Genomic DNA, 10,717 nt, shown 5'->3' on the forward strand with positions numbered 1-10,717 from the left:
ATAAAGCCCAACACGGTGCTAGAACTCACAAACCGTGAGATCGTGACCTGAGCCGAAGTCGGTTGCTCAACCGACTGAGCCACCCAGGCGCCCCCTCCCACACTCCACTTTTAATCTCTAGAATTCTTTGTCATTTCGACTTAAAAAATGCATCTTGAATCCAATTGCTTCTTTTCACTTCTCCGGCCATCACCTAATCCAAGGTTTGTCTATGTTGGTATTTTTGACATTTGGGCCTGGATCATTCTTCATTTGGGGGGCTATCATGGGCATTTTTAGGATGTTTAGCAGCATCCCTGGCCCTCTACTCACCAGATGCCAGAAGCAGGCCCCAGTCGTGACCCTCAAAAAATGTCTCCAGACATGACTGCCCAGTGTCCCCTGGAGGACCGAGGTCAACTTGGTCCGAGTCCTCACCATCTCCTCACTGAACGACAGTGATCTCCTACCTGGACTTCTTGCTTCAAATTTTATCTGTATTCTTGCTTTGTTGTCCGCAAAGCAAACAAAGAATGGAAACAAGATCATCATTATTCCTGTCTGACATGCCTTAGTCCTTGCCTATTGAATTTGCAAAAAGTTGAAGAAAAAAATATCAGATTTTTGAAAAGGCTTTGTGCGATCTAGCCTCTGCCCAGCTCACCGGTCTCACCTCCTATCACCTCCCCTGTGCCGCACCCGCACGGACCTCTCGCCGCTCCTCCACCGGTGGAGCTTTCTGCCAACGCGCTCTTCCCCCCTCTGCCAGTTTGGCTACTGTTTTCTCCACTTCTCGATGCGTCTCATACACACACACACACACACACACACACACACACACACACACCCTCTGCATGCTGCTCCTACTCTATCCTGTGTTATATGAAACTGGCGCCTTGTCGTCCTTCGGGTCTCTGCTCTAACGCTACCTTCTCGGAGAGATGTCTAGTTGCTCTAGGCAAATATCTTCCTGGTGCCCCCCTGCCATTATTGTCCACTGCTGCATCGCCCTCCACTTCTCGTTTTATGTCCCTCGTTATTTGTTTGCTTTCAATCTCCCCTGGACTACAAGTCCCATAAAGGCCCAGGCCATGTCGGTCCCGTTTACTGCGGTGATCCTGATGCCTGGCAAGGGGACTGGCACATAAAGGCACAGCCAGTCGCTCAGTGGAGAGGCGGGTAAGTGCACGTCACTTAGAATAATTTCCAAGACTTCCCCCAAAACCCCGACGATGGGGCACAGTGCGCTCTTGGGAATAAGGATGTGAGTAAAGGAGGGGGATTTAGCCGCCACCAGGAGATTAATCAAAGCCGACATGGTTTGTCTTGGAAAAAAGGAAATCCTAGCTGGGCTACCACTGTGCATTCCCGAGCTGTGAACTGGTGTGTCCCAGGTCAGGCTTATTATTTCTGGCCCCAGTTACCCACTACTGGCTAGGTCCTTGGGTAGCATGGTTTTCCCCCTTTCAGTGTGTGGTTAGTCACTGGGGGGAAGTACCCCATTATCAGTTCTGCTGGACCTCACATCCAGGATGTGAGGAAACAGGAATTAAGTACAGCTCCCTAGGAGCTATTTCAACAGCTGTGGTTGGTGAGGAAGTTCGCCTCTTCCAGAGCCAGCTTCAGGGTAGAGGAGCTACGCAGCAGGGACAGTATTTTGAGACTTCCTTCTTGGAACACACTTGCAGAATCCTCCCTGGTGCGTGCGTGCTTGGGTGTGTGTGCGTGCGCGTGCGCGTGTGCACGTGTTTGTGTGTGTGTGTGTGTGTGTGTGTGTGTATGTGTGTGTGTGTGTAACGCAGGCACCTGAAGTGGACTAGACAGGCATATCCAGAGTTAGAAGACTCTTTAGGCAATACTTAGCCCAATCTTCTCATTTAATAGAGGGGCTTTGAGACCCTGAGAAACTTGACTTACCTAACGTCACACATCTGGTTAATGGAAAAGCTGGATTCAAGTAAAAGTCAGGCCTCCTACCACATCCTGCTGTCTGAAAGGTTCATTTCAAAGCATAACATTTGAATTTTTTTTTTTTTCTGATTAAAGAGTCATAAGTAGATGAAGAATTCGGAACTGCCACTCAGAATGCTCTGGGTTTGGCTACCTCTTGGAAAAACCACTTCCGGCTTCCCTTCTAAGAGGCAGCACTTGGCGAGCCCCTGGCCAGAAGAGGCCCATCTCTGGGTGAAACCCCAGTCTTATCCTCTGACCTCACCTTAGCCCTTGCATCCCTACCCTGTTGGTTTTGGCCATGACTGACTAACCACCGGGAGGCCCGCTGTGGTTCCTCTTGCCGCCCAGTGTCCGTGGTCCTGCTTTAGCCGCTGGCCAGTCCCTGCCATGACTCTAGCCCCCTTCACTAGCCTAGTTCTCGCTTGTCATGAACACATCTGAGCCATGCTCCATACCTGTGGACCCAACCAACCCATCAGGCCTTAAGAAAATGCGAGAGTCCAGAATGACCCCATCTTCCTTGGTTAGCCTCCCGCTTCCCTGGAAACACTGAGAGCGGTGGCCACCACACAGGGTCCCAACTGGGTCATTTTCATTTTTCATCGACCTGTTTTATAACTTACTAAATTTTGTGAGCCACATCAAATTTGTATTGGAAGTGTCCAAAGGAATAATAGATATGAACATAAACAATGTGTTTACTGTGCCAGAATTTGGCAGAAGAGGCCAGATAATGTGAAAAATAAGGGCTATGCTCTACAGCCCAAAGTGGGTCCTTTCAGCTAAGAGTTTTTCTTTTTTTCTTTTTTTAGTGTTTATTTTTGAGAGAGTGTGGGGCAGGGGCAGAGAGAGAGAGAGGGAGACACAGAATCTAAAGCACGCTCCAGGCTCTGAGCTGTCAGCATGGGACCCATTGAAGGGCTTGAACTCAGAATCACGAAATCACCACCTGAGACAAAGTCAGACGCTTAACCGACTGAACCATGCAGGCGTCTCAAAGAGTTTTTCTTATGTGTAAGATGAGACCCTTAAAAGAGCTGACCGGAGAGATAGCTCTGCAAGGAATAACTATAGATTTGGCTTTTTTGGAGGAGATTGAAATACGTGGTGGATGCTTGTTATTTTTGTTGGCTCTCCACCTTCCTGCTCCCCTTTGGGGGAACTTCCCCGCCCCGATGTGTTTTGCATTGGTAGAACCCAGTGCCCTACCTCCTCCTATAGAAGCCTGAAGAGGGAACTTCTGAGTTCTGGCAGCGTGGGCTGTAACCTCCGCTTATCCAATCAGATGCTCCTTTGCAGGACACGGAGTCTCTTGATCATGGCGTAGGATGGAGGGACACAAAGAAAGACTTTAATCAGCAGAAATGGTGGTAACAGCAGAAGGAGGTCAGCTAGACCACCGGTAGTAGCCACAACATGTCTTGAACGAGTTCTTCCTAAGACATGATCTCGATGGTGCTTACTGTTCCCTGGATCCTCAGACCTGCTCTAGTTTCTGCTTTTTCCCAAGCCTCCCTCTCCCGCCTTCCTGTCTGTTCTGTGAACGTCGCTAAACCCTGCCAACATATATCGTTTCTGTTTCAGTTAATCCAGACTTGATTTCTGTTTCTTACGCTCAAGGACTCAGGATCACGCAACACAGAAGAGGTGACTTAACCCTCAATTCTCCATGGCACAGTTAAGTCGTGGCCTTTAGAAAACAAAACAGAGAGGTACCTGTATGGCCTGTGGTCTCCAAGGGGATGAGAGGAGTTGTGGTTATTGGTGGCTGTTGATCCTCAGATCTGATGACCACAAAGATAAAATTAATTGAATGAATGAATGAATGAATGAGCGAAATCTTTCTTCGGAGAAAAATTAACTCCGCTTTGAGTTTCCGGCCCAGGGAGAGAACTTAAGTTGGAAATGACTGCACCGACTACTCTCAATTTTATAATCCTATTTACCTGAGAGGTTCAGAGTCTTCCTTGGCAGCAAAAATACTCTATCTGATCACTGACATACAGAAGAGAGCTGGATCCTGGAAGTCCCGGTTCCTTAACCTCTGCTTCCTTCTCATGTTCTGGAAGAAGGGCACCGGAAAAGGGATCAGGAGGCAGCCGCAGACAGTCCTGGCTGAGAGCTCTGTTCGGGAGGTAGATGAAGACAGAAGAGGGATCGACTGACCTCTGGTTACTTGAGTCACTGTGGCTGCCGAGCACTGGGTTTATGTCATGTTCATGGATCCACCCTGAGACAGGTAGCTCCCGAGTTAGATGCTAATCCCCAACTATGACTGAACATGTTGCAGAAGGAACATTAGATGATCTGCAGTGTGCCATCGGGCAGCCCTGTGGAATGCAAATTCTTTTTTGAGGCCTGGGGACCAGGTGAGCGGACTCCTTGCAGGGGCCCCACCCCCACTGCATCATTTCAGGGGCAACACCCCATTTTATTCATGGGGACGCTTTACCCATCCTCCTCTGTTGTTGTTGGCTTGGTTTGTTCTATTTCAGTAGTCTTGCAATGAGCACGCATTTGCAAGTGTTCTAGATCATGCTGTCTCTAAAATCTAAGCCAGACAAGCAGCAGTTCTGGAAGACAAGAAGGCATTTCCTCTTCTGGAAAATGAAGGTATGGTGGACTACAGAATTCCTGAATAAATTCCTCCGGGAAGGCTGGGGCAGGGCTTTGAGGAGCTTTAAAGGCACAGGCTGCTATACACGCTGTCCTTTGCCTCCCGAATGGAAAGCTGTGCCCGCCTTGGTAGAGGGATCACCTGAGGGCGTGTGGGGTCAGTGTTGGAAATCAGCGGGGAACAGGCTTGATCTTGACAGAGAGTAAGGGTGTGGGGAAGTATCTTGAACTAATTCTGAGTCACCAGGAGACCGAATTTTTCCAGCAGGGGGAGGATCGAAAGAGGTAGGAACACCCAGTTCAAGCTGCTTCACCTTGGGTGTATCTAAGAGGGCAATCTGATCGATTTTGCTGCCTAGCAGTGTTCTCATTTTGAACATGCATCCCCCTCAGATCAGTGTCTTAAAGGTGCTGCCTTGTATGGATATGATCAAGGGATAAGTACGCTTGTATTTAACATAAACATTTGAGAACTTTCATCTTCAACTACTCGCATTTAAATCCCTTGCTGCTTCTCACTGGGGCTGGGAGAACAACAACGACAACGACAAAAGACTACAATTCGCTTAGCTACCCACTTCAGAGAAAATCTGGGCTCATCTTTCGGTTGTACCGTTCCTGCCCAGGCGGTGCCGCTGAGAGGGAATGGACCGTGGTTACCATCTTGTCTTCGCGGTGCCATTCTCTACAGATCTCCGAGTCTTGTTTTCATAGCAGAAGCGTGTTTTCCTCTGTTGACCAGGTGTCTGAGTTACAGAGAAGGATGGATCCTGGAGGGTCCTAGTCCCTTAAGCTCTGCTGTCTTCCGACTTTTGGGAGGACAGACATCGAGGAGGGGTAGAGAGTGAGAGGGTGTTAGGAAGATGGGCCGGGGATCCCCCATTAGGAGTCTTGTTTATGTACATGGTGGCCCAGACTTTCGGAGATCTGGGTAGAGACCAGGGTGAAATAAGACTGTGTTTTGGAAACTGTGGTAAGAAGGAGGCAATGACTCAGTGCTTACTATCCCCAGAAAGTGATACTGCTCACTAGGGAGGCTTTGGGGCAAAGCCCGTACATGTATCGGGAGGTGGAGTTGGAAAAGTAGATTGGCACCTGGGAATTTGGAAGGAAAGGCGTGGGGGGTGGGGGGAGAGACTGTGAATGAACAAAACGGGGAGGGGGGGGGGAAACACATTGGGGAAATAGTACTGAAAATGGGTCCCCGGGGTGGAAAGAGCTGTCAGAACAGAAGCAGAACTGCTGTGTTGTACTGTTCCAGAAGGGAGATTTGCAGGTTGTGTGGGAAACCCACAGACATTTATTTCATTTTCTTTACGCTTCTAATTTTAATTTTCTTTTCACTCCGGCATGTGTGAAATAATTGTGGTTTAGAGCAATGTAGTCTTGGGAACCTTAGGGCTATACTTAATGTCCAAGTTTAGGGTTTAACCAAACATAGCATACCTGGAAACAGTCCTTTATTTATCAGTGGCTGAAATAGCAGCTGAGTCACAGAAGTGACACAAACACATGTGGTGCCTTTCTCATACGTCCTAAGTCCCCGGGGTGTTGACGAGCCTTGCCTTTGCCCGCTCAGGCCTTGCAGTCTCCTCTCCACCCACCTTGCCCGGGGACAATGCCCCTCACACTGGCCCTTCTCTGATTGTGGCCCAGACATCAGGCCCACATGCCGACGACTGACTTTCAGAGTTGAGCTAGAGAACATTCCAGCAACCTAAAGCGTCGGCAGCTCCACTCATTGTTCTAAACACTGGAGCTTAGTTTTGAAATATCAACTTTGCTTCAGTTGGATTTCATCTGTGCTCAAAGGGGAGAGGGAGAAAGGATCCATCTGGTCTGGAAAAAGCCATTTCTCCTTTCCCCACCTTGTAGTAATCAACGACAGTCACTATGCGCTCTACCCCTAAGCCCTAGCCCTGGTACAGAGGAAGGAATGGGCTAGGACGGAGCGGGCCGCTTGCCATCTCAGTGGCTCGGGGGCCATTAAACACAGTGGCATGGATTTACACCTGTAAGCAGGGTTGCGTCATCCCCTCATATCCCACACGCTCTTGCTATCGTAGATAAGACTGTGAGAAAGCTCCAGTGCAAGGTGTGCCTACATCAGGGGAAATCAAGATGATCCCTTGGGTGCAAAGAGAAAATACTAGAGCCTCTATTACATTTATTTAAAATTTTCTACTTTTGTGTGTATGTTACAATATGCATTACATATTAGTATGTTTGGTAAATATACTATCTATCTATCTACCTACCTACCATCTATCTATGTCATCTATCGTCCAGCTACCCATCCTATCAGGGGACGCATTGAGCAGCATTGTGGGAGAACGCACTCCTGGGAGATTCTATTTCAGTAGATTTCAGGTGAGACTGAGGAAACTGTAGTTATCGGACGCATTTATCTTCGTGAAAGAACCTTTTCTTAAATGTAACCTCACACACAATCCTAAGAAATACAACAGATAAGGATGGGACCACTCTTCTGAAGGAAGCTGGAGGCAAGGCTAGGGGATGGCCCAGCTTTCCTTGTCTCCCATCTCCCCTCCGCTCTCCTTGGTCTACGTAGGCTCTCCCTTGGAAACCATCATGGTAGCTTCTGGAAGATGAATCTTTGGAGGTTAACTGTTCCCATGTTTGAAACTGAACTAACAGGACATGGCCCCCATTCTCAGGTTTGATGTCGCAGATAGTTTCCACTAGCTGGATCGCTTTCAGTCTTTTTCTTGATGCCACATGCTCAATACACCCTCCTAGCCCAGGCTAAGTGAAGGGACTGACCTGAGAATAGACTCCTTCTTCCTAAGGCTCCTTCCCTCGGCTGCTTCCTACCATCCTGGGACTGCTTCATCTTTCTTAGCAAAGGGACTTCCCCACAGTAAACAGGCAGGACTCACCTACTCACGAGGGTTCACGTTCATCGGCAGAGGATGGCCAGACTGCTGCAGCAAGCCCTTCTCTGATCTTATTTCAGATTCGCAGGGCGCTCCCTCTGCAGAAGGAGATTCTGCTTAAATGAAACGCAGTCCCATATCCTAGGGGCACCTCACCTTTTAGCTGATTCAACTATACTGACGTATGGTTATCACTTTCTTTCTAATTTTGCTGGTTGAGAGATGGCCTATTTCCCAAGGGCAATTCACACACTGTCATTTATAGAGTTCTGTTGTCTTCATGAAGAACCACGAAGGGTAAAATCGCCTCACAGAGTCAGGGGGAAGGTGGGATGTGGCAGATACAGATACGCTACCCAGCTACCCCTGTAAGATGGGACTCCCTGCCCAGCGATGGAGAGGGTAGCTAGCCCACAGCCTCCTCTGTGAGCAACTTTTGAGCCAAAGTCACACACGGTTCTGAGTGGCACTAGCCAGTAAGTGAGCAAGGCCATGGAACAAAGACCTGGCCATTTCCTCCTGATGAGGACTCGGATCCAACAGGTGCTCTTGCTCCGTATCCTGATCGGGTGCCTTCCTCATGACCATTCTTGCTTCCTCACATTTCCTCCCAGGTGTTACTCCCCCCAAAACCTTATGTACTCCTCGTTCTGTCTCGGCATCTTCTTCCCTGAGAATCAGAGGCGGGGGAGGGGGGAGGAAGAGGAGGAGGAAATGAGAACCAAATACAGGTTGCAATAGATCGCTTAGGTTTACAGTCCCCAGCCCCCGGGCAGGAATAGCTTGTGGGGAGCCTCAGAGTCATTGCAAGGAGTCTGTAAATATACACACGTGTCTGTGGCCTGAATATATCATATATTTAAATATTTTGAATAACAGATGTTCTGTTTTTCAAATGTAGGAATCAAGATTCACTGAAGTCGTTTTTTAAATAGTGCATTTTTAGATCGGTGGTCACTACCAGTTACACACACACACACACACACACACACACACTCACACATCGAGGGACATTCTCTGTCCCTGCAGGACAGAGTTGTGTGGAAGACCCTGGAGAGGCCCCAGTCCTGGGGACAAATGGTAGAGTTGAGGGCAGTGCGTGTCTGAAGCAGACTTTCCAAGAGAAGAAGGGGCACTGAGAGATGGCGAGGCTGCTAATTACCAACTTCCTTGCCCTCATCAGCTTGCCCCAGGTTGCCTATGTGAGCATAACACCTTTCCTATGTCCGTGGGTGTCATCGGAATGATACCAAGTCCTATCAAACCTTTGATCCTTTGTTATTCATAAGATCTTGTCTGACCTGCCTTGCCTCGCCAGCCTCTGAACACTACTTTGACAGTGACGTTGCTAGCCTAGGCTGTTGGGTTTCCTGCCACATGTGGGTGTCTGCAGGGCTGTGCAGACCAACATGGCAGAGATACACGCTGCAGAAGGAAGTCGACTTTGGTTTCGGCATGAACTGGTTAGATCCTGGACGTTTCCCAGGCTACGACTTTTGTTGACCTGGCACACTCAGGCCGAGGTGAGCCACGGCTGGGAGTTTTGTGAGCGTTTTCGAGCTGAGCGTTTACCCCAGGTCTGTTAGCCATCTGGGCCTAGGGAATGAACTGGGGCACCCTCTCCTTTGAGTTCTTGCACCTTTTCACTCTGAGCCAAAAATATTTGTGAAGAGCCACTTCCGCGCATGGTGAGCGTGGGATGTTTACTCTCAGACTCACAAGTGTGACACGTGGGGGTCAGATTAGAACAGAGCAAAGGCTAAGAGTCTGGCCAATTGACTCTAATGGATTTTTTTTTTTTTCTTAAAAAATGGACGAACAGACGTGTGGCTTTCTAGTCCGGGGCGTGACTTTGGAGTCAGACCGCTTGAGTTCATATGCTGACTCAACCATTTACTAACCATGTGGTTGTAGGCAGCTTACTTAATCTTCCCGAGCCCCAGTTCCTTTACCTTGACAACAGGGACAATCGCATCTACTTCAATAGATGTGAAGCCCCTAGGGAGCGCTCAATAGATATGAACGATTACTGTTTCTGCTGTGCTGTAAAGAGATTCTGGGAAAGAGGTCTGGTAATTTGACGTCTCTGACCACCATTGTCATTGTCAGGAATAGTCCTCCAGGAGCGAACGTGATGTGCTGCCACTTGCTTCGGTTTTCACACCCGGAAAATGAGACTAAGGTTGCGGGCTTTTCATACCTTATGGGATTTTGAGATGCATCCAATGCAGGAAGAGATGCCTTGAGATGTAAATATGTCCTCTGGAGCTGGGAGATCTTGTCCATGCTTGTCCAGCAGCAGTGGCTGTGGCGGCAGTCGAGGGTCCTTGCCCGTCCTGCACCGTTCGTGTTGATGTTGCCTCTTCGAGGAGCTGTGATGGAGAAGGAAGATTTTGCTGGGGTGGGTGGGGCTATTCTTCCTGCACTGCCTGTGACACAGCCCCGTGTGGTTGAGAGCACTGCTTTTTGATGTCCGACGACCTCTCTCATAGGGTCTGAGGTGCTTCTGCTAGAGGTGACCGATCTCTGGGGTCAATGCCAGAGCCTGCTTTACAGCTCGAGGACCATAGGATGAGCAAAGCCAGGTCCTACGGCAGCAATGCGTGAGACTCAGGTGGTGGGCAGGCCCTCACTCCCTCTCCTCTCTGAAGGGTCCTTTTGAGAGGAGATGTTTGGCCGCCCCTGGGTGAGACATGGTAAGAAGTTTGCATTCATGGAAAAAGGAAGGGGAAAAAAAAATCACCAATGCTTTCATACGACCCAGCATGTCACAGTTCCTATTTAAGGGGGAGGACTCATTTTTCCCTAAGCTGAAAATATTTGGGCTAGGATGTTGAGGCAGAGGGTGTGCGGGGAGAAATTGACTTTCTATCCAGAGCCAGACAGAGATGAGCATATTCAATGAAATATTTGGGGTTCTTATCTGAGGGGGAGTTCTTTAGTTCCAAGCAAAGAAACACCAGCATGGGCTAACTTAATCCAAAACTAAATTAAGGGTGCCTGAGCGGCTCAGTCGGGTGAGCGCCTGACTCTCGATTTCAGCTCAGGTCATGACCTCACGTTTGTGAGTTTGACCATGTTGGGCTCTGCACCGACAGCATGGAGGCTGCTTGGGATTCTCTCTCCTTCCCTTTGTGTCTCCTCCCCCCCCCCCCCATGCTTTCTCCCTCTCTCTCTCTCTCTCTCTCTCTCTCTCTCAAAATAAACTCTTTTAAAAAATTAAAATACACACACACACACACACACACACACACACACACACACATAGGGTA

At 48.9% G+C, this 10,717-nt stretch overlaps 1 long non-coding RNA gene across 1 annotated transcript; it reads right to left on the reverse strand.

Annotated features, from left to right (window-relative positions):
• Positions 1-6,709: 6,709 nt before the first annotated feature.
• LOC122483699 lies at positions 6,710-9,730 on the reverse strand. The gene is made up of 2 exons (XR_006297449.1): positions 9,646-9,730; positions 6,710-8,115 (listed from the first exon to the last, which is right to left on the reverse strand). It is a non-coding gene; the product is annotated as an uncharacterized LOC122483699 (long non-coding RNA).
• Between the last annotated feature and the right edge of the window lie 987 nt (positions 9,731-10,717).

Source organism: Prionailurus bengalensis, chromosome D1 (genome assembly GCF_016509475.1).
Source record: "Prionailurus bengalensis isolate Pbe53 chromosome D1, Fcat_Pben_1.1_paternal_pri, whole genome shotgun sequence".
NCBI classification, from domain to species: domain Eukaryota; kingdom Metazoa; phylum Chordata; class Mammalia; order Carnivora; family Felidae; genus Prionailurus; species Prionailurus bengalensis.